The 24292-nt window shown below is 43.4% G+C and overlaps 1 long non-coding RNA gene across 2 annotated transcripts in view; it reads left to right on the top strand.

The window, feature by feature from the left end:
- Positions 1 to 21942, top strand: part of LOC148112009 (uncharacterized) — a 48172-nt gene extending 26230 nt beyond the window's left edge. Inside the window, exons 1-3 of one of the 2 annotated variants that reach the window (XR_015730020.1) lie at positions 6387 to 8232; positions 15369 to 16021; positions 18773 to 21942. This is a non-coding gene — a long non-coding RNA (uncharacterized LOC148112009). Of the gene's footprint in view, positions 1 to 6386; positions 8233 to 15368; positions 16022 to 18772 lie in introns of those variants that run through there. The other variant, XR_015730019.1, reaches the window with a different exon arrangement.
- The last annotated feature ends 2350 nt before the right edge of the window (positions 21943 to 24292 follow it).

Genomic DNA, 24292 nt, shown 5'->3' with positions numbered 1-24292 from the left:
CACTTCTCCCCTTTTGATCACATGCTCCAATCAACATCCATTCCACCTCGACCCAGCCCCTAACCTTGACCGAAAGGAAGAATGTTATTATGTCTACTAATTCCCCTCTCCTAAATCCCCCCTCCTACTTTCCCATACATGAGGAGGTGGCAGCATTGAAGCTTCCGGCCTAATATGGCTTCCAAGGCTGACATAAGGGTTCAAATATGCATCTTTCCCTTCCTCCTTGGTAAGCATAGATGCTTCTGTTCATGGCTCCATTGAGCCCAAATCTCTCTCTCAAACAAGGGCTTGGATCAGGGCCAACAGGCTGAGCTCCATTTTGAGGGCCATCCATTTTCTCCATCATATTTCTCTGTTTATTGAGTCAAATGCTGCACTAATATCTAGTTTTACCTCACTGATATAGATGAGATATTTCAAGACAAATTTGTTGTCAATATTAGATTATTAACATGCATTATTGCTTACAAAATCTATATTTTTTTTTCATTCTACCTAAAACCTTCTGGTTCTTCTGCAAGGAATGCATTTTTCTCAAGTTTAATGAAGAGGATCATGGCATAAATTTTAGCCAAAATATCTGTTAGTCTAATTGGCCTATAATGGCTACAGTCCTTTTTATTCCACTTTTTAGATGGATAAAATGCTACCATTGCCAACCTCAATCCGACTGGATAGGGCAGGAATTATTTATCTGTGAAAATGAAGATGTCAATAGAGGCCTCAACAACCAGGGATATTTTTTGATCAGTTAAATAGTTGGGAGAAAGTCTTCTCCAGGGAATGTATTGCTTGCATTTCAGGCCTTTTATGATTAATCTCAATATGAACATAATGGGATAAAATATTGGTACATTTTTGCTAGTATGGAGAAAAGCAGCTCTTGGAATCCATGGAGAAGACATGATTGCATCTATTGCTCACCCACCACCACCCACCCCTCACTTTACCAGAGAGAGAAAAACACACAAACCTGTGGGACTTTGTAGGTGCCTCCTAATGTTGACATATGGATGGAGATGGGCCTTTTAGCTGCATCAAGAAGAGCCAGGAGGTTCTCCTTCCTTCCACAGCCGTAGTTGGGGACATTGGCTTCTCCAGTGGAGAGCATGTCCAGCACGGCATCTAAAGTGTGGAAAGTGCTCCGATAGTTGTCATGGATGTTGTAGCCAAGTGTGAGATTGTGCAAGCGATGGGAATTCTTGTTGACTATTTGAATGGCCAAAATGAATAGTAAGCCATTTGTAAAACTATAAAAATTCCTATTGTAAAAAAAAAAAAATTATAATCAACAGCAACAGCAAATACTGTTTTTAATATATAATCCTTCAGAAGCTGACTGACCCTTAAACCAACATTGATCCAAAACCAATGATCAATTACACAAATATGGAAATTGGCTGAGGTACGGCAACTACAACTGGTTTAACAACTACTTTGAATACAATTCATTATTCAAATGATAAATTAAGGATTGAAATGAGAGAGGAAAATAATCTGCAGTCTGTTCATTTTCAGACCCATTTTTGGATTTGAGTCTCTTTCACAAAATCAGAGAAAAGAGAGAAGCCATGGAAATCAAAATCATTCAGGAAATTAGACATATTCCCCAATATAGGAATAAATGAAAAAAAAAGCAGAAAAAAGGAGAGGGTTAGAATGGAGGGAGTGCAACTCCATCACCCTGAATGACTTACATATAACGGAAAACAAACTGAAGGGAAGGAGCCACGTTGAAAAGCAACTTTACACGCAATCTTTGACCTCCACTGAAGACTATGCCAATGAGATGGTCTCCTGGGCTGTAGTAGCTCCATGGATTTTTCCCATCCTGGTTCTCCAAACTCAGCGGGCATTTCATTCTCAGCTTCCCAGAGACTGGATGGGACAAAAGCAGCATCAGAAGCAGAAGCAGGAGGTCCATCATTCATTGGGAGAATCAATCAATCTCCTTCCCGTTTTTAAAGAAGATTTAGAAGAATTCAAAGGATTCTCACAAGTTGGAATATGATCCAGTTGCTTTCCTGATTCAAACACAGAGAAACACTCAGCTTCATCTGGAAAGGAGAGAGACGTACATTCAAGAGCACAGACTCTGCCTGTCCCCAAACTCCATATTTCTCTGCCCAAAGTCTCCCCTGGAGGATTCGGCCAAAGAGCAGAGCTGAAACTTTTATCATAATTCTCCCTCTCAGGAGGGATCCCTGAACAATTCAGGTAGTTCTTGCAGTCAAGGATTGTTGGGAAATTCTCTGGAGGGAAATGAAAGGGAAATAATCCCCATGTGATTCAAAATAACAGGAGCAGAGATGGAATTAAACTCCTCATCTAGAATTGAGAGGTTTGGGATCTCTATCCTTGAAACTGACCCCAGAGGGAATACATGGCACTTGTGGCTGAAAATAAAAAGAAATGTGACATTTGTTGGCATTGTGGTTAAAGAGAAAAATCCCAGGGGCCAGTTAATGCCAGAGAATGTCACAGATCTGAAATAGCTCCCTGTCGAGTCAAAGCCAAAATTTACTTTATTTTCAAAGTTAATGCTCAAGGGCACCACCACAAAAGGGCGGATGCAATAGTGCAGCCAGTTTCTAAGAACAAAATCAACTTTAGTGAAAAACTAGTTACCAGAACTTTGCAGAATTAAAACAAAAATCACACCCACATACAAACACAGAAAGAGAGACATTAGAAAAAAACCAAGTGAAAAGAGATGGAGAAAAGAGATGAGTCCTTCTGGAGAAGAGCGGCATATAAATACAAGAAAGAAAGAAAGAAAGGAAGGAAGGAAGGAAGGAAGGAAGGAAGGAAGGAAGGAAGGAAGAAAAAGAAGAAAGAAAGAAAAAGAAAGAAAGAAAGAAAGAGAAAGAAAAAGAAAGAAAGAAAGAAAGAAAGAAAGAAAGAAAGAAAGAAAGAAAGAAAGAAAGAAAGAAAGAAAGAAAGAAAAAGAAAGAAAGGCTGCCTCTCACCCCATGTGAAGAGGAGAGGGTTGCAGATGGAAAGCTGATCTTCAAAATCCAATTTCCATCTCCAGAGACCTGGGAATGCAGAAGCCCATGTCCCATGTTCCCCTGCCACCCTTTCCCATGCAGAGGCCAGGCAAGGGGGCTCTTGCAGGGATGCCAGACAAGACTCTGCCCGGCTGAGTGGGGAGCCCCTCTTGGGAGAAGGAAGCTGGGGAGTCTTGTGGTGGGGAAGGGAAGCAGATCTGCAAAATCCCCCTCCAGGTTCCATCTTGAGTCCTGGAATCAGGGGAGACCATATCCCATGTTGCTCAGCCACCTCTTTCCATGCATGGGGCACTCAGGGGGGAAAGCAAAGCCCAGACCCACAGAGAAGGCCCAGGATGGCCAGGGAGGAGGAGGGGATCTGGGGCATTCCTGGGAAGAGGCTAACCTGGTTTATGGGTCCCAGGGTTGAATGTTGGGGGGGGGACGCAGCCCCCGGGGTTTCTCCAGCCTCACTTGGGCTCCGTGTCTTTCCAGGAGAGGCTCCTGTGGGGGAGAAGCCATGCAGGGCTGGGTCTTCCAAGGGGGAAGGAAGCAGCCCCAGTATCCTGAGCCATGGCCTCACTGGGAATACTGGAAACCAGCATCCAAAGCCATCTCTGGGGCTCCAAGTGGGAGGAGGGGAATCAAAATCACCGGTGGATCCTCTGAAGTCCCATGAAGAGATCTCTGGAAGTCTCCATCAAGCTTTGTCCAGAGATTGTGGGGAATCCCTGACCTCCATCCATCCATCCATCCACAAAGCCTGGTTTCCGTCCCTCTCCCACCATCCCAGCTCTTTTCCTTGGAGGCCAAACTCTGATCCGGTTCTCTCGTCCCTCCAGCCCCCCTTCGCTCAGCCACGGCTCCCTCCAAGCCCTGCAGGTGGTGCCCAGAGCCCTGGATCCAGAAGCGGATCCTGTGGGAAGAAGCCCTCCGTCCCGCCTGCAAAGGCCCATCATCCCCTGCCTGATCCGAGGGGGGCCCAGGGAGGCCACAGGAGGCCCCGAGTCCAGGTGGAGGGGAGAGGAGGGCTGTGGGGGCCACAGGAGCCCTCAAAGGGCCCAAAGGCAGCAACCGGACGGGGCTCAGCCTCAGCCACACAGGGAGGGAGGGAGGGGAAGGTTCCCCCCCACCAGAACGAGGGAAATGGAGGGAGCCTATTTCGGAATCTCAGTCCCTGTTTTCAGGGCCTCCACGGCCGACCCAGGACGAGGCCCCTGGTCCTCCGCTCTGCAGGCCTCATCCACACCCACCCACACAGGCTGCCCTCAAAGGGCCCACAGGCAGCTCAGAGGCCCCGGAGGGAAACCTCCAGGAGGGCGGAGGGGCTCCTGCTTGGGCCGGGGGTCCAGCTGGATGACCTCTGGGGGCCCCTCCGGCCCTGGGATCCTCTGGGACTCCCCCGAAAGAACCGGGAGGGGCTGCCCATCTCCCCTCCCCCCAACCTCCCTCCCCCCCTTTGGGGAACCTTCCCGACTCCTGGCTGGAGAGGAGAGAAAATCTCCCCGCAGCTTTTTTCTCCCCTCAAAATGGAGGGAGGGAGAATCGCCTCAGGAAAAAAGAGGCCACAAAATGGAGGAGGCTGTGGGGTCTTTGCCTGCTTTAGCTGTCCTGCTCGCTGCCTGTGGGGGCCAGCTGGGGCTGAAAAGCCAGACTGTAGGCTGCCCCCTACAGGCAGCGTGAGGGACAGCTAAATCATGGAAAGAGGACCCCGAGTGCTGGACAGGGGATTCTGGGAGTTGAAGTCCAGACATCTTTGCTGAGGTTGAGTCACCTGCCCTGGGAGGCCCTGCACTGGACACTCGGACAGATGACCTCTAAGGTCCCTTCCGACTCCATTTCCCCATCATTCTAACCACTTGTCTCTTTTCTCACTATAATCACAAGGCCAGGCTTTGGTCAGAACCAAATAAAGGAATGGCATCTCCTGCCCTCCTGTCAGAAGCCCCCCCCCCCGAAATCCTCTCCTCTCCGGCCAAGGAAACGAGCCAGCCCAGACCAACACCTTGAATCGCACCCGGAGGACCACCGGGAGCCAGTGCAGCTCACACAGGAGAGGTGTTACATGGGAGCGCCATGACGCTCCCATGTAACACCTGGGAGAGGCGAGAGGACCGACCCCTGGGCACCCCACATACAAGGTACCTCGGGGTAGACCTCTGCCCCCCCGTCAACACAAACTGTGACCGGTCAGAGAGGAAGGAGGAGAACCACTGTAGCACGGTGCCCCCCACCCCTAACCCCTCCAACCGGCGCAGCATGATACCATGGTCGATGGTATCAAAAGCCACTGAGAGATCTAATAGGACCAGAACAGAGGAACAGTCCCTGTCCCGAGCCCTCCAGAGATCATCAACCAATGCGACCAATGCCGTTTCCATGCTGTGCCTAGGTCTGAAGCCCGACTGGAACGGATCGAGATAGACCGCTTCATCCAGGTACTGGGGGAACTGTCACGCCACCACACTCTCAACAACCTTCGCCACGAAGAGGAGGTTGGAGACTGGACGATAATTCGCTAAAACAGCCGGGTCCAAGGAGGGCTTCTTGAGAAGGGGCCTCACTACCGCCTCTTTCAAGGCAGCAGGAAAGTAACAGTCTCTCAAAGAAGCGTTGACAATCCATTGGAGCCAGTCTCATGTAACCTCATGTAAGCCAGCACCAACCAGGAGGGACACGAGTCCAATAAACATGTGGCCGCGCTAAGTCTACCCAGAACCCTGTCCACGTCTTCAGGGGTCACTGGGTCAAACTCCTCCCAGATAACACTCTCAAGACCTGTCTCCATCACCTCGCCTGCATCTACCCAGTCAGAATCCAAGCCTTCCCGAATTTGAGCGACTTTGTCGTGCAGATACTGCACAAAATCCTCAGCCCTGCCCTCCAAGGGGTCCTCCCACGCTCCCGGATGGAGCAGGGAGAGGATCACCCTAAACAGGGTGGTTATCTGCAGATGTGATAAGAATGGAAAAATAATTAATTTGCCGTTTTTATCACCACTAGGTAGGTCTTAATATGAGACCTTACTAGTATTCGGTCGAATTCAGAAAGGCTAGCCCTCCAACTGCTCTCCAGGCGTCTTTTCTGGCGCTTCATCTCCCTCAGCTCCTCGGAGAACCAGGGAGCTAAGTGAGATTGGCGCCAGGTCAGAGGCCGCAAAGGCACGACATGGTCCAAAGCTCCAGCAGCCGCTCTATCCCAGGCGGCCACCAGGTCTTCAGCCGGGTCGTGAGTCAGAACCTCAGGGAAAGGCCCAAGCTCCATCTGGAACCTATCAGGATCCATCAGGTGCCTGGGACGGAACCACCTGGTCAGTTCCGCCTCCCTGCAGCAGGGTGTAGCGGTTTGAAGGTCAAGTTGAAGGAGCAAATGGTCTGACCATGACAAGGGTTTAATCACTATATCCCCTATATCTAAACCATTCAGCCACTGGCCAGAGATGAAAACCAAGTCCAGAGTGTGTCCCCCCATGTGAGTAGGGCCATGAACTAACTGAGTCAGGTCCATGGCTGTCATGGAAGCCATGAACTCCTGAGCCGCTTCAGATGTTTCACCGATGGATGGCAGGTTGAAATCCCCCATAACCATAAGTCTGGGGGTATCAACCGCCACCCCAGCTATCACGTCGAGCAATTCAGGCAGGACCGCCGCCACGTGGCAGGGAGCCAGGTACGTGACCAGCAAGCCCATCTAGACATCAAGCTAGAGTGGCACCAAACTCCATACTTCTGGGTGAGCTTCCCCAGTGATCCCTGGAGACAAGAGACCTTGTTGAAGGACAGCAGAAGTCAATTCTCTTGTTATTGAGATCTCGTCCTCCTGCATCACTGTGCTGACATGTCCTGACAGGAAAGATCACAATCACAACAGAACAGAGCCCCCAAGGGTGTAATGGTAATTTTTCACAAAGCTTTTCTCCAGCCTCTCCTCTACACATGGAGCCCAGAAGAAGTTCAGGATCCCAAGAGGAGAAGGTGCTTCTCCCTGTTATTAAGACCATCTGGGCCTTTGAATTCTCTATACCTGTGATAGAGAGAGTGGATTGAAGCCATATGCAAAGGATCTTGTGTCAGAAAAGGACAAATTTGTGGGAACATATTTTGGGACAGGCAGGATCTGTGCTCTTGAAGGTACCTTTCCCTCCTTTCCAAGTGAAGCTGAGTATTTCTCTGTTTATATCAGGAAAGCCACTGGCATTTCCTTTTTCTGAGAGTGCTTTGAATTCTCCCAACTGTTCCTGTTTTCCATGTTAGAAACAAGAAGAGGATTAATAAAGCTCCATGAATTATGGACCTCCTGCTTCTGCCTTTGATACTGCTGATGTCCCAGCCAGTCTCTGGGAAGCTTGGAATGAAATGCTTGCTGAGTTTGGAGCACCAGGATAGAAAGAATCCATGGAGCTTTTACAGGCCAGGAGACCATCTCATTGGTGCAGTTTTAACTGAAACACTAGCGGTGCCTATAATGTTGCCTTTCAACAGAGCTCCTTCTATACCTTTTCATCTGTAAGTCATTCAGGGTGATGGAGTTGCATCCCCTCCGTTTGCAGTTCTAACATTCTCCTTCTTTTCTTCTTATTTCACTTACTTCTATATTGCAGGACTTGTCTAATTTCCTGAATGATTTTGATTTCTATAACTTGCTTCCTTTTTTATTTTGTAGAAGAGACTCAAATCCAAAGATGGGGTTAAAAAAACCTGAAGAAAATCCAGATTATTTTCCTCTCCCCGTTCACTCCTGAATTCTTCACTTGAATTCATTTTGTTTAAAGGAAGGATTGAAACAGTTGTAGTTGCCTCTGCCTGGCCCATTCCCATGTTTCTATAACTGAGTATTGGTTTTGGATCAATATTGGCTTAAGACTCAGTAGGCTTGTGGAGGCAAAAAGGAATATATTCTTTTAAAATTTACTTGTTACTAATAATAACAGGAACATTTTTTTTACAGTAAGCATTCTTATGGTTTTATAAGCATCCTACGATTCATTTTCAACATTCAACTGGTAAACAAGAATTCCCAGCTCCTGCAAAACCTCACACTGGGCTCCAACATCCATGACAACTATCTGAACACTTTACGCACTTCAGATGCCTTGCTGGACATTCTCTCCACTGGAGAAGCCAATGTCCCCAACTACAGCTGTGGAAGGAAGGAGAACCTTGTGGTTCTTCTTGATATAGCTGATGGGGACATCTCCATCCAGGCGTCAACATTAGCAGCACTTTACAAAGTCCCACAGGTTTGTGTGTGTTTTTCTCTACCTTGTAAAGGGAGTGGTGGGTGTTGGTGGGTGAGTAACAGATGCAACCATATCTTCTCCATAGAATTCAAGAGTTGCTTTTCTCCATATTAGCAAACATGTCAATTATGTTTTTTCTATTATGCTCATGTTCAAATTCCTCATAAAACGCCTGAAAATGAATAAGGTCCCAGGAGAGGATTTTCTCCCGGCTATTCAGCTATTCAAAAAATATCCCTAGTTGTGTGTGAACTATTGGCATGTTCATTTTCACATAGAAATAACACCTCCCGTATCCATTTATATTCAAGTTGGCAGTACAAGAATAAGAAGGTTTTAAGTAGAGGAAAAAGTTTCACATAGTTGTATAATAATCAGTAAATTAATACTCTACTAATGGCAATAAATTTGTGTTGAAGTATCCAATCTATATTTTTTCTCACTATACCTTTAGTGAGGTAAACTACTGTTTTCTGGCTGTATAGATGTTAGTGCAGCATTTGACACAGAGAGCAGAGAAATATGATGGAGAAAATGGATGGCCCTCAAAATGGAGCTCACACTGTTGGCCCTGATCCAAGCCCTTGTTTGAGAGGGAGGTTTGGGCTCAATGGAGCCATGAGAAGAAGGATCAATACTTAGCTAAGTGGGAAGGGAAGGGTGCATATTTGAACCCTTGTTCTTCAGTCTAGATATTAATGATTTACTAGAAGTAAGGAAAGATTCTCATGTACATGGCTAAAGTACTAAATTATTTATTTATTTAGCATACAGCATAATTAGCCAGGAGTCTACAATGTCCAAATTTCCCGGTATGGTTTGGAACATACTTATGTTATACCGGATCAAACCCTTGCTCTAAAAAGATGTGTTTTATGTTTTATGCTTAAAAATAAATAAAAAAATTTTTTTTAAAAAAAAGGTTTAAGTAGAGTAAAGAGTTTCATAAAGTTGTATAGTAATCAATCAATTAATAATCTAATATTGTCAACACATTAGTTTTGAAGTATCTAATTACACAATATGTCAGTCGGGTAAACCACAGTTTTCTAGCTTTTATAGATGTTAGTGCAGCATTTGACACAAAGAGCAGATCAATATGATGGAGGAAATTGATTGCCCACAAAATGTAACTAGCCTGTTGGCCCTGATCCAAGCCCTTGTTTGAGAGGGAGGTTGGGGCTCAATGGAGCCACGAGAAAAAGGATCGATACTTACCAAGGGGTAACGCAGAAGAATGAATATTTGAACCCTTGTTTTTCAGTCTGGATATTAATGACTTACCAGGACTAAGGAAGGATTCTCATGTACATGGCTAAAGTACTAAATTATTTATTTATTTAGCATACAGCATAATTAGCCAGGAGTCTACAATGTTAGTACATAGAATTTGTTTCCCTGCCGAGGAGTGCTAGTCCATTCAGTTTGTGCCCATGAGCTTCTCCAGAGTTCACCACAGGGGATGAAGTAGCTCCACACCAGAAAGACGAGAGGTGTCCTGTGGCATCATCTGGGCCTTCTCTCGCCACTGATGCTGCCTTGTAGTTGGGTGTCACATCCGAGGAAGTCCAGCACTGGCAGGGGCCCAGCCATCTGCACAAAACACCACCACATTTCCTACCAAAGTGGTGCCTATTTATCTACTAGCATTGTCACATGGTTTTGAACTGCTAGGTGGGCAGAAGCTGAGGAGCTCACCCCGCCATGCAGTGACAGAACTCGAACTGCCGGAAAAGAGACCATCTCCAGAGTCTTTAAGCCACGGAGTCTCTTACTTGCTAAATACACATTGGTTTAAACTGATAATATAGTACTATTATCCTGTGGGTCAGATTCTGTAGACTCTTGAGAATAGAGTAGGGTTGTCATGCCCCTGTCGGAGTCTGAATAACGGCTGACAGAGAGCCAGAGAGTGGATCCATTGGCTGTGGAAGAAACTGGCGAAGAGCAAAGTCAGGCTGGGCAGAGCAGGGGAGAGATAGAGCAGGGAAGAGAGGGTTCAGATGAAGACCAAGGCCCACCCCCTCCTCATCCTAGGCAGCGCAGGGAGAAATGGAGAAGAGAGCAACGTGGGTTGCGTGGCTTAGATCCGATCCTCTTTACAAGGCCCAGGGGCTGATGGAGTTTAAAAGGAGAGGCAAATGGGAGGGACGTTCGTCAGGAACAAACACTAAGTTTATCTGGTGTTTCTTGGAATCCTGGCATCCTCCCAACTGGTTTGATTTATTGCCATGCTACTTTACTTGTGGAATTCCTTATTTTGCTTGCCCTGCCAGATTAATTACTGTACCTTGCCTTGCCTTTGGATTTTTGGTTAGAAGTTTTCTGCTTACAACGTTTGGGACTGAAGTATTACCAGCCAAAGACTATTACAGGTTGGTGGAAGAGCTCTCTCCAGGCCGGAGAGTTGAAAGGAACATTGGGGGCACAGTTAGTGATAATAAAGGGACTCATATCGGTTCTCTGGCTGTGTTGCCTTTGTGTCACAAATACATTCATCAAGAATAAAGAGATAAAACACTTAGTAATAGTCAAGGTTACTAATAAGCTATCAAATTGTACTAGGAAACAAAAACAATATAATTGAAAGATACAAGCACCTTGGTTATAGTAACAACTGTGAAGAAATAGATACTAGTAAGGAAGAGAAGAATAATAGTAATACAGTCTTAGTAAATTATTTGACAGTGTTGTGGGAATTAATTGTTAAGCAGAGTGATGGCGTTTGGGGGAAAAACTGCCCTTGTGTCTAGTTTTTTCTGGTGTGCAGTGCTCTACAGTGTCTTTTTGAGTGTAGGAGTTGAAACAGTTTATGTCCAGGATGCGAGGGATCTGTAGATACTTTCACAGCCCTCTTTTTGACTTGTGCAGCATACAGGTCCTCCATGGAAGGCAGGTTGGTAGCCATTGTTTTTTCTGCAGTTCTAATTATCCTCTGAAGTCTGTGTTTGTCTTGTTTGGTTGCAGAGTTAGAAAAGTTAGGTATTCAGATTAACAAAGTTGGAAGGGATCTTGTAGGTCATCTCATCCAACCGTTACCCAAGCAGGAGACCCTACTACCCCATTTCTGACAGTCCAGTCTCTTCTTGAAAGCTTCCAGTGATGAAGCTCCCACAACTTCTGAAGGCAACTTCTGTTCCATTGGTTGATTGTTCTGTCAGGAAATTTTTCCTCATTTCAAGGTTGGCTCCTACTGATATAAGAATGGTCTGTTTATTGATAAATCAAAGCCAAAAGTTGTGGTCTTTGGAAGACAAATGTAGCCAATACAGCAAGTAACACCTTTCCTTACCCAACGTTACTTTTTTCTGAGACTGAATCTTGGATGTGCCATAACCAAAGGAGCTCACTTAGAGCAACTGCAGGATTGAATTTACTGCTTAAACTTAAAAAAATCCATAGCTATCCAGCTTCTCTCCCAATTATTAGAGAATATAATGCCCAAGCCCTTATATTGAACTGAAGTTCGGGGCTTAATATAAACCTCTACTAGAACAAACCCAATCACAGCACCTGAGGAATATTTTGGACTTCAGCTGCTGACTCAGAGCTGAATTGTGAATTTATGCAACTTCATCTTTGCCTAAAATCAGTGGAAATACAGTCATGTGAAAAGGAAAGTTCTATGATTTTATATATCAGGATATCTAATAAAAATCACCTGGTCCTTAGCAGCTCTTAAACGTAGGTAACTACAATCTCAGATGAACACATGACATATTACACCATGTCCTCATTTATTTTACAAATTCATTTTACAAAAAAGAAAGCCAAACTGGAGAAGCCATGTTTGAAAAACTAAATTCACTTTATGATACAATAGCTTGTAGAATCACCTTTAGCAGCACAACTTGAAGTAATTGTTTTCTTTTGTGTGTCTGTGTAATTTGTAATTTTCCTTTAACATCCATACATATTTTGTGGACAGTATTGACTGGGTCAATATATTTTACACAATGCTAACAATAATAATACAATTAAGTATACAGAATCCTAATCTTCCAACTTCTGACCCTAACATACACATTTTTACGTATAAGTTCTTTTACAATCGTGTGTATAATGTCTACCATTTCCTGATCTATACTCATCTCTTTTACTATTTTCTCTTTATAATTCTTTGTCTCTTTTTTCATATGTACATTTGAACTTCAATATCATTTCTTCATGCAATATATTTATTATCACCTGTTAAGTCACTAGTATTTTAATATTTTAAAAATTATTCAATATACCACCATAAATCCAATATCCCAATTATCTAAAAACACCAATAAAACCAATTATTAACCAGATTTAATTAGTCCCAGGATTATATCTCCAAGTCCCCAAAGTTTCTAGTCTTTAAGGATTATAAATTTCAGTATATTTTACACATTGTTAATAGTAATAATACAATTCGGTTAACACATCATAGACTTCCACCTTCTGACCTTAATTTGTTTATAGTTATAGTAAATTCTATTATCTAGATATATATATGTGTGTGTGTGTGTTTTATTTATCCAGTTTGTATTTTCTACTTCTTTTGATTTCTAATACATTCACCATATTGAGAGGTATTTTATCTCTATCCATCATCTGATACCCTTTTTGAGACTTCATCATTTACTGACTTTTTGATCCCTCTTTTCAGGGGTGAGTTTCACTTACCTTCGCTACCGGTTTGTGCCCGCACCCCATCTGCGCATGCGCAGGATCGTATTGGATGATGTCTGGGTGGGTGGGCGGAGCCTCCCACTGCTGCTGCTACCGGTTCTCCTGAACCAGGGCGAACTGGTAGCAACCGACCACTACCTCTTTTATCTTTCTCTCTTGGAACCTTATATCTCTCTTTCTTTAAAAAAAATATTTTTATTATGCAGTTTTCTTCATTTTACATCACAATTTCAGACTTCGCAACAACGATATACCGGTATATATCCACATTTTTCCCCCTTACATTATTATATTCTGTTATATCTCCTAATGTACAGTGCAGTGATGGGATTCAAGTAATTTAACAACCGGTTCTCTGCCCTAATGATTACTTTCAACAACCAGTTCACCAAATAGCTCAGAAAGTTAACAACCGGTTCTCCCAAAGTGGTGCGAACTGGCTGAATCCCACCACTGGTACAGTGTCATATTTGTAGTTATTGTTTCCGTATTTCTAACACAAATCTCTATATAGTTATCATTCCATATATTTTGTTTTACATTTTACATTTTTATAATCTCCTATCCAGTGGTGGGTTGCTACCGGTTCACCCTGGATTAGACGAACTGGTAGCGACGGTGATGGGAGGCTTCGCCCACCTGCCCAGACGTCTCTGCACATGTGCAGAAGTGTTGTGCGCACATGTGAGAGCACATGCATCTGAGAGCGAACCAGTAGCGACTGAAATTGAAACCCACTACTGCTTCTACCATACTATCATTTACAATAAATATTATGTCTATCATTATACATATATTTATTTCTAATTTCTAGTCTGTTGATCGTCTTTCATTGTTACTTTTCTAATCTTTGCATCTTCTCTCCAACCAATTGTACCATATGTCCCAAATTAAATAGTATTCTGTTTCTCCTTTGTCTTTAATTTCCATTGTCAATCTATCCATCTTGGCACATTCTAATATTTTCTTTATTATCATTTCCTCAGAGGGTATATTTCCATTTTTCCAATTTTGAGCATATGCAATTCTAGCCACTGTTATTACATGTAGCATTAAATATTGGATTTTTTTTTTATTGTATTTCCCTGTCAATATGCCTAATAGAAATAGCTCTGGTTTTAAATCTATTTGCTGTTTTATCATTTCCTCTAACCACTTTTTTATCCTTATCCAATACTTTTTTTGCTAAAGGATTTTATATCTCTTCCTAACCATTTTATATCAAATAAATATTCCTCTGGCCTACCCCTTGTCTCCTTCTGCCACATCATTTGAACACCCATCCATAATCTTTTCATTATTTTTTCCCCTTGCTCTATTCTAGACTCTTAAAAAATTATCTATTTGATTCATACTTATTATTCCTATCTCTTCAATGTCTTTTTCTTTTTGCAGCTTATTTTGTTTTATTGCCTCCACCACTCCTTCTGGTTTCTCGTCTATTTTCTGAATATTATATTCATCTTTTTCCCCAATTGTTGAGGGTCTTCTACACTCACATCTTTCTCTTTGAACAATCCCGTTATCTCCTTATGATTCTTTGTTACAGTTTCATATAAACTTTTAAACATTGATAACACTTCTTCATACACCTCTATTGTCCACTGTTGAGTCATTTTATAATAATTTTGTATATTAAAAATTACTCAATACATCCTTTCTGTATGATTTTATCAGCCTCTGACATCATTGTGAGAGGAATTTTGGCCCCCTCTTTTTTTTCAAAATGGCTTCAGTTCATTGAGGTTTGTGGGGGTTTGTTTCCGCACAGCTCTCTGAAGGCCCCACCACTGCATTTCAATCAGGGTGGGGTCTGGACTCTGACTGGGTCATTGCAATGCCTGGATCCTTTTCTTTTTCAGCCACTTGCTGGTCTACTTGGGGTCGTCGTCCTCTTGCATTGCCCCAGCTTATTGGCAGTCGTAATGGCTGCCGCCCCCTGCTGCAGAGTCAAAGAGAATTTCCTCTGACCCCTGAGGAACTTGCCTGTTCCTCTTGGTCTTCCAAGGTGCCTCTCTTTCTTCTCTGTCCCTACAGGACAGATCTGGTCCGAAGACCCCTCTGCAGCGGTTCGTCAGCCCGGGATTTCACGGGGCTTCTCAGAGCCTGCTAATCCACGACTGTCTCACCGCGGTGCTTCTGGTCGAATCCCTGGAACAAAACAGTCTTGACATCTGTATATGTGGGACTGATTGTCCCAAAGTTGCTTTTTCAAGAGGCAACAGGACTTTCTGGTTTTTATTTGAAGATGTTTGGTTTTCATTCAGAGCTGAAGAAGCTTCTTAGAAGCTTCAACACTGAAGAAGTGTTGTTAATGCTCTGTGCTTAATATTCTCTTTCTCACTATGGCATAATTGCTAATCAACAATAATCTATTTAATTTGTTCATCAATATCAAGTTGAATTTATTAAAAAAATAATATTTTGGACTTTATCTGACTCCCAATATAACACAGCTTTCTTCATTGCTTTTTCAGATCAGTGCTAAAATTGTTTCAGAGGCTCTGAGTGATAAAAGGAAATTCCCCTTTTTCCATCGGATGGTCCCCAAAGAAGGGTTCCACTACCCAGCAATTGTCCGACTGCTTCTCCTCTTCAGATGGACCCTGATTGGCCTCTTTGCTTCAGACATGGAGAATGGAGAGAATTTCATGAGGACTTTTACTCCTGTGCTTGTCAGGAGTGGAATTTGTGTTGTTATATCACAACTGTTCTCAAGAATTGGATATACAGCAGCCCTCAGGGAGGCCCTCTCTAAGTGGAGACAAGTCAACGTCTTTGTTCACTTCATGGAATATGAGTCCATTTTGGACAGAATTCTTCCTTTCCATTTAACACTTATGCGTCTCCCAGGACCCATTGAAGGGAAAATCTGGATCAGTACGGCTTTGGGAGGATTAACATTGAAAAAGCACAGACTTTTCAAATACATCCATAGCATTTGGACATTTTCTTTTGTGGCAAAAGAAAGGCCAATGGATGATGCCTTTGAACTCCATTTCTTTGTGGAAGAAAAGTTTCAAGATCATTATTTCCGCTGTTCTCTTTCAAAGACCGTCTTTTCTGTCAAAGGCCGCAGAAGATGCACCCAGAAAGCCCCACTGGAGACCCAGGAGAAAGAGAACAGAAGGTGGATCCCAAATGAACCAAATGTATACGGTATCATGCAGACTCTGGTCCAGGCCTTGAATGCTGCCTATTCCTCCAGATGGAGGAGGGGAAGGAAGGAGGGTGAAGGGAGGTTGGGGGCTCCAAGGCTGCAGCCGTGGCAGGTATGGGGTTCTGATATAGAATAGAATAGAATAGAATTTTTATTGGCCAAGTGTGATTGGACACACAAGGAATTTGTCTTGGTCAGTAATGAAATGTAAAATTTGTTACTACTGGTTCTGGGGGTGTGGCTTGGTGGGAGGTAATGTGACTGGGTGGGCGTGGCCAACTTTTTTTTTTTTAACTTTTAAAACCATTTTTTCTGCAACCTCTTCAGCCAAAGAGGTTGTAAAAAAAATGCTTTTAAAAGCCTCTGACGATCAGGCAACTCAGCTGAGATCGTCAGAGGCTTTTAAAAGCATTTTTTCTACAACCTCTTTGGCCTCTGACGATTCCAGCTGAGCCGCGCGATCATCAGAGACTTTTTTTTTTACTTTTAAAAGCATTTTTTCGGCTGAAGAGGTTGTAGAAAAAATGCTTTTTTTAAAAAAGAAGCCTCTGATGATTGCAGGGCTGGGCATGTGGGGGGGGGGGGGCAGGGATTTTTGCTACTGGTTCTCTGAACCACCTGCCGCCATCGCTACCGGAGCAGGTGATCCGGTCCAAACCGGGAGCATTTCACCTCTGGTCTTGGTGCATATGCTCTCAGTATACATAAAAGAAAAGATACATTTGTCAAGAATCATAAGGTACAACACTTAATGATAGTCATAAGGAACAAATAAGCAATCAAATCATATTAGGAAACAGTCAATATAAATCATAAGGATACCAGCAACAGGGTTACAGTCATAAGTGGGAGGAGATGGGTGGTGGGAACGATGAGAAGATTAATAGTAGTGCAGAGTTAGTGAATAGTATTGAGGGAATTATTTGTTTAGCAGAGTGATGGCATTTGGGAAAAAACTATTCTTGTGTCTAGTTGTTCTGGTGTGCTCTATAGCATGGTTTTGAGGGTAGGAGTTCAAACAGTTTATGTCCAGGATGCGAGGGGTCTGTCGATATTTTCCCAGCCCTCTTTTTGACTCATGCAGTATACAGGTCCTCAATGGAAGGCAGGTTGGTAGCCATGGTTTTTTCTGCCGTTCTAATTCTCCTCTGAAGTCGGTGTCTGTCTTGTTGGGTTGCAGAGCCAAACCAGACAGTTATAGAGGTGCAGATGACAGACTCAGTAGTTCCTCTGTAGAACTGGATCAGCAGCTCCTTGGGCGGTTTGAGCTTTCTCAGTTGGCGCAGAAAGAACATTCTTTGTTGAGCTTTTTTGATGATGTTTTTGATGTTGGGTGTCCATTTTAGATTGTGAGATTTTGTGGAATATTGTGGAATATGAAGAATTGCTTCTAAAATAATGTTTCATTACAGCTTTTGCTTCTGCATAATCAATAAAGAAAATAAGGAACTACAAGGTTAAGGATTTTTTTTGAAAAACGAGTGAAAACAGTTGTTCTTAGAGTGAACAATGTGATTCAGAAAAGTGTAGAAAGAAAGGGGGGGTTTATGAGCAAGAGTTTAATGGACACATTCAAAATATAACCGATTTACGCAAAAGAACAAGAGAAAGTTAGTGATGGACAATCACTCTAGGCCATGGAGACAGGGGGTTGCTGGGGAAAATGAGGCCATATTGTTGAACAGGCTCTCCGGATAGGTTGACAGCTTGCTAGTCCCCAGCCAATGAGGAAGCAGGACCGGGTTGAGTGACAGGAGGAAGGGCATAAAACCTCTTGCTTGCTTTGATCCGAGTCCACCTGGTGGATTTGCAGATGCTTTGATAAACTTTTGCTCCTTTTGGGTACCAGATTGCCTTTCTTGCTTTATGGCAGCATCCCCAGGGTCTCCAGGTGATCAACATCTGAATTCTTGGCATCCACTTATGATGGTTGCAGAGTTTTAGGGTCACCTGATCTATTTTTGCGACTTCTGACAAGCAAAAGGGAAGGCAGATTCACTTAACAACCATGTTTTGCCCTATTTTATTATCTTTCCTGCCTTTTCTTGTTAAGTGAATCATTGCAGTTGTGAATCTGCCTTCCCTTTTGATTTTTCTTGTCAGAAGTCGCAAAAGGAGATCAGGTGACCCTAAAACTCTGCAACCATCATAAGTGGATGCCAAGAATTCAGATGTTGATCACCTGGAGACCCTGGGGATGCTGCCAGGATCCTGGGAAAAACGATCCTAAGTCACTTTTTTCAGTGGCGTTGTAACTCTGAACCATCACTAAATGAATGGCTTCTCATAATCAACCTGATGTTTTCTAGGTGTTTATGAATAATCTTTTTTTCCTATGATTTATTATACTTATCATCTGCTCTAGAATGTCCCCTATAACTTACCAATTGCATGAATTATATTTTGTTAACATATGTTTTGCCAATATAGGGTTCAGCAATTTGCTGAACTTTTTAAATTTATTGATGAAGATAGCAGTAACATCTATTTTTTCTAAATAAGCATATTTTCATGTTAGACAATTGTAGAAGAAAGATTCAAATCAGGGGCAGGTTTCAAATCCCGTTGCTACCGGTTCGCTCATGGCTGCACTCGCACATGCGCAGAAGCGTCCGGGCGGGTAGGTTCGCCTGATCCCACCACTGATTCAAATGCATAAAAGCTAAATGGGATTTTTAAAAAGCTTTCAGGTTTTAAACTTCCTGGATGTTCCCCTTCTAGTTGCATCCTTTCCTGGAGAAGAATGAGTATTGCAATATTTCTGAGAGGAAACTCTACTTGGATCAAAATGGAGATGTAGCAGCAGATCTGGTAATCCTGAGCTGTTTGTTTCTCCCTAAGGAGGATCCCATTGAAGAGGTAATGGGGGCTTTGGAAAGACAGAGACTTATGATCTACCGAGGAGCTCTTTCACAGCTAAAGTTGCTCAACAAGGTGGGATAAATTTTGGTGTTTTTCCTGTTTTTCCCAAAGATTTGGGACCTATTTCATGTGGACTAAGCCTAGTTTCCAGGGTCCATGACCTTCACTGAGAATTGAACATGGGGACTAGAAACCTTATAGTTTTCTTTCTATAGGCCACTTGGGAGCCTTCAGTACTATTGACCAAGCTGTTCTTCAGCTGCTGTAATACTGAAGGTTATTTTTAGCTTATTTAGTTCTAGGAACTATGCAGAAACCTTCAGTCTTAATAAAGGAGAATATTGGTAGCTCAGGGTTGACATGAGAGCTCCTTGATATTCTCTGAGCTTGCTTGTTTCCTTGCAGGCGTTTCATTACTCAAATTAGGAAACATCATCAGCTATAATTTATGAGGAATTTTTGCTTTGTCTCTTACCGGGGAGACTGTTTGGAACTGGTGTCAAAGGGGAGCAGCTTTGCAAGTGTCAGAGTGTTTACAGCGTGACTACTATTTTGAGAAACACCCCCCCCCCTGGAGCACAATACAGGACACAAGTTTTGTCATTACAAACACTGGTTTATATACAAGTTATATACCCATGATGGGGAACCTATGGCACGTGTGCCACAGGTGGCATGTGTAGCCATATCAGGGGGCATGTGAGGCCAGCTCCTGCGCACATGCGCGTGCCGGCCAGCTGATTTTTGGGCATTCTGGGCCCACCAGAAGTAGGGAAACAGGCTGTTTCCTGCCTCTGGAGGGCCTGGGGGGAGGGGAGGCCAGTTTTTCTCTCTTTCCTGGCTCCAGAGCCTCTCTAGGAGTCTAGGACAGCAAAAAATGTCACTTCCTGTCCAACCGGAAGTTGGCAAAAGGGCAGTTTCTGGCCACCAGAGGGCCTCCGGGGGTGTGTGTGGGGAAGGCCATTTTCACCCTCCCCAGACTCATAGGGAGGCTCTGGAGCCAGGTGAGAGAGAAAAATGGGCCTACCGGGTCATCACGTGCCAGGAATGGGGGGGGGGGAATGGGAGGATCTCATACACATGCATGCATGCACAACCTCCCTGCCCTCTGCCTCCTGGCACACGATGGCAAAAATGTTAGCCATCACTGTTATATACAGTATATATACATAGATGTGCTAAGCAAAGCCAGGCAATCAATCATTCTTCTACACAGAGAACTACAACGCAGATACACGAGGAGAGAGATACGCCCTCTCATGGCCTCCTGTATATAGACAGCTTCTTAAAGGGCAATAATCCTGCCGACTCATCCTCAGTTTTAAAGGGGCTGGTCAGCTATAAATCATGACAGCAAGGCTTTCTGTAGTCCACAAGAAATCTTTCAGATCTTACTGATCAGAAGTTTCCTTCTTAATCACATTTTACTCTACTTAAATAAATCTAACAATAGAACAATTTAATAATTCTTTGACAACAAATGTATTCAAAAATTTAATATGAGTAGATCATAGATGAAGAATGCATTTTAATACAGCCGTGAGGAGGAACTGATTGTCACTGAATGCTTAAATCTTTTCTCAATTCCATCCCTCCAGAGTTTATTAAGGAGAAACGTCCTTTATTGCAATGTTAAATGCCAGAAGCAAAAGGGAGGAACTAAAGGAAGAACCTGCCAGGGTCACATCTCCTACACCTGTTTGGAAGGAGCCAGAGATTTCATACTTACCTCCGTAAAGAATTTACTTGTTTAACGTCCATGTCTACCTCCATTTTCTTTTCTTTTTTTCATTGATCAATAGAAGAATATTTATTTAATAGCAAAAAACCCCCACATGAACAATAATAGAAACTTAGAATAGAATAAAAACAAAGTAGCCTGAAATGAACTAACAATATTTAGTTGTTAGTTGAAAGACCATTGTCTACCTCCATTTTCAATGGATGGTGAATTCTAACACATTTCCGTTGGCATTCCTTTTCTTCTGCTCAGTCCCTGCCTCAGTCCAAATGTGTGGAAAGTTGTCATCCTGGATTTGTCAAGAGGGCTCGAGAAGGAGAGCCAGTTTGCTGCTATGACTGCGTTCCTTGTCCGGAGGGGACCTTCTCCACTCAGAAAGGTGAGTGACACCAGAGGAAAGGAAGGCCTGGTGGAAATGGATTTATCCAGAGCATTTTGATGAAAGTGTAAATTAAAGTATCCATTGAAACTCAACTCTTTTTTTTGTTTATTCAAAATGAATAAACAAGAAATCCTCCAATTTCATATATCTTAGCTATAAAGGTGTTGGAAGAAATATCCTTCTGGGTTCAGCTCCAAGTGGGGAAAAAGACACTGGAAACATGGAGACTGCTTGGAAAGATGGTTTAATGGTGGTTTAATGGTGGACAGGATCACATGGTTTGAGTTCCTGAACAGAAAATGGGCGAGATACAGTGAGTCCCTGGGTTTTATGCTCTCTGGCTTTGAACTTTCTGGGGCCCTGAAAGAGTATCCTGATTGGTTGTCCGACTCCCAGGGGTTGGGGGTCTTAGCTAGCCTTGCTGGTTGATGTAATCTTCCCATGTGCCATGTGGTGAGTTTCTGTTGCTAGATGGGTGCTATTGTGTTGCAGATGATGGTCCATTGACAAAGATTGAGTTTCTGCCTCTAGCCAATTGATAAAGGGGGCAGGAAGATGCGAGCTGCTTCGTCTTTAAAACATGCTTCTCCATTTCTCATCCAGGGAAATATAATATTCTGCCTTTTTAATCTTTTCTAAAATATTTCATTCTTCCAGGAAAGAGATGGGTGCTAATTTCCTACAAAGGTATCAGAAAATTATATTATTGTTTTTTCTGTGGAATGGTTAAGCAACACATCTTGGAAAATATTCCTGGAATTGGGCTTTATCCAAAAAAGATATTTCTTGAAATGTAAAAAAACAGAATATTAAAGAAATATTGCTTTTTGGCTTTCTCAGATACAGAAATAATTAACATCCTATGTTTTCCCTCACCTTCCTATACCTAGCTACATTTTAAAAATAATATCCTTCTTATGCTCTTTTTAATGAAATAGTTAAGAAATACTTCTTGGAAATGCCCATGGAAAGAGGTATTTTTTGACATGTAAAAAAACCAGTATATTAAAGAAATATTGCTTTTTGGTTTTCTCAGATACACAAAAATGCACCAAGTGTCCAGATGATAAATATCCAAATGAGGACAGAATCCAATGTATCCCCAAAGTTGTAACTTTCCTGTCTTATGAAGAACTTCTGGGCATCATCCTGGTCTCTTTTGCCCTACTCTTCTTCCTAACCACAGGCCTTGTTTTAATCATCTTTATTAAATACCGAGAAACTCCCCTTGTCAAAGCCAATAACCGGGACCTCTCCTACATCCTCCTGGTCTCCCTCCTGCTTTGCTTCTTGTCTCCTTCTCTCTTCATTGGTCAACCAAGAAAAACCACCTGCCTTCTCCGACAAACGATTTTCAGCCTCACCTTCTCAGTTGCCGTTTCTTCTCTCTTGGCCAAAACCATCACGGTGGTGCTGGCCTTCCTGGCCACAAAACCAGGAAACCGAGTGAAGAGATGGTTGGGGAAGAGCTTGGCCAACTCCATCATCCTGTCTTCTTCTGTTGTCCAAATTATCATCTCCTCCACCTGGCTGGGAGTTTCTCCCCCCTTCCCTGACTCTGACCTCCACTCCCAGCCTGGAGAGATCATCCTGCAATGCAACGAAGGGGCCGTTGTCATGTTCTACGTCACCCTCAGCTACATGGGCTTCCTGGCTGCCATCTGCTTCACGGTGGCTTTCCTGGCCAGGAACCTGCCTGGGGCCTTCAACGAAGCCAAGCTGATCACCTTCAGCATGCTGGTCTTCTGCAGTGTCTGGGTGACTTTTGTGCCCACCTACCTGAGCACCAAAGGGAAATCCATGGTGGCTGTGCAGGTCTTCTCCATCCTGGCCTCCAGTGCTGGTCTGCTGGGCTGCATCTTCATCCCCAAGTGCTACATTATCCTTCTGAGGCCAGACCTCAACACAAAGGAGCATCTTACGGGCAGAACAAATGTAAAAACATGAGATATAACACAAATGTGATAGTGGAAGAATTATTAAAGTTTCTTTGTTAACAGTTCTCTTATTAGAAAGGAGATATTCTTTCCATTTAGATCGTATGCAGGAGTCAAAGAAAATCATATGTATATGTTTCAAATATGGACATTTTTGAATTCTTCACAAAGGAGCATCTTACAGCCAGAAGAAATGTGTAAATGTGAGACTGAGGAATTTCAACTTTTAACATTTTCCACAGTCCAAACATAGAAAATGATCCAAGCTCTTCTGCATGCATGAGTGGGCCAACTATTTTTCTTGAAATAAATAAAGGGTGTGTGGAAGATTGTGAGGAGACAAATTTCTTGGAGAAATGGGAGCATGTTAGCAAGACAGAAATATAGAAGGAATGTATGGAGCAACGTTGATGCCCTCATTTCTCAGTACATTTCACCCAAACTGCTGTGGCAACGCAACTGAGACGTTTCTTTTTACACAATAACTCTTTCTTGAGGGTAGCTACAATACAAGGCTGGGGAGGTAATTTAAATCTCGCTAATTCTGAATATTCATGCTCACATCATCTATTAAATGAAATATGCATATGTACGATTGTCCTTTTCTCCTCCTTTCCTGGAATGTATAAATATGAGTGCATCCTTTTGTCTGTAAGATTTCCTCCCACTATTTTCTGGAGGGAAATTCCTCCAATGGACACTGAATAAATAACAACTGCAGTGAGCCTGGATTATTGGGTTTTTTAGGTCCTGTGTTTCATTCCAGAGAAACTGGTGTCAGGAGTGGGATTCACCATCTTCCATCTGCAACCAGCGACAACAGATGGGGCAGCCCTATAGGGTGAATGTTGTGAGATTGATCCCATAACCCTTCCCACTGCCACATAAAGGCCACCATAGGAGCTTCTGTCAGACCACAGTCTGTGTCCAAGTGTCTCTTGTGGCTGGAAAGGTTTGTGGGGTGTTTGTGGTCCCTTCCGTCCCAGTTTCTCAGCCGCCCTGGCCCTGCTGTGAGCTCAGCCGAGCGATGTCTGGAGGTATCCAGGAACTGAGGGGGAATTTGGCTTTGCAGAGTGAGTGGGACCCTCTGTGTGGAAGAATGGAGGCTGACCCAGAGGCTCTGTGCAAACTCCCTTTTTTCCTGTTGTCTGAATGGAGGAATTCAGCTGATCCTAGGCAGGGAGGGAAGTGGATGATGGGGCTCAGGCGGACTCTGATTGGGGAAGGAATCTTTCCCAAAGAAACAGAGAAACCCGCTGTGTCCCAGGGCTGGGAGGAGGTCCAGGGCCCTCACTTGTGTTTCCATAGGCCTCAAATGA

This window comes from Pantherophis guttatus, chromosome 15, assembly GCF_059756535.1.
Source record: "Pantherophis guttatus breed Tessera chromosome 15, ASM5975653v1, whole genome shotgun sequence".
Taxonomy (NCBI): domain Eukaryota; kingdom Metazoa; phylum Chordata; class Lepidosauria; order Squamata; family Colubridae; genus Pantherophis; species Pantherophis guttatus.
The sequence above is the reverse complement of the archived record's forward strand: the minus strand, read 5'-3'. Positions and strand labels throughout refer to the sequence as shown.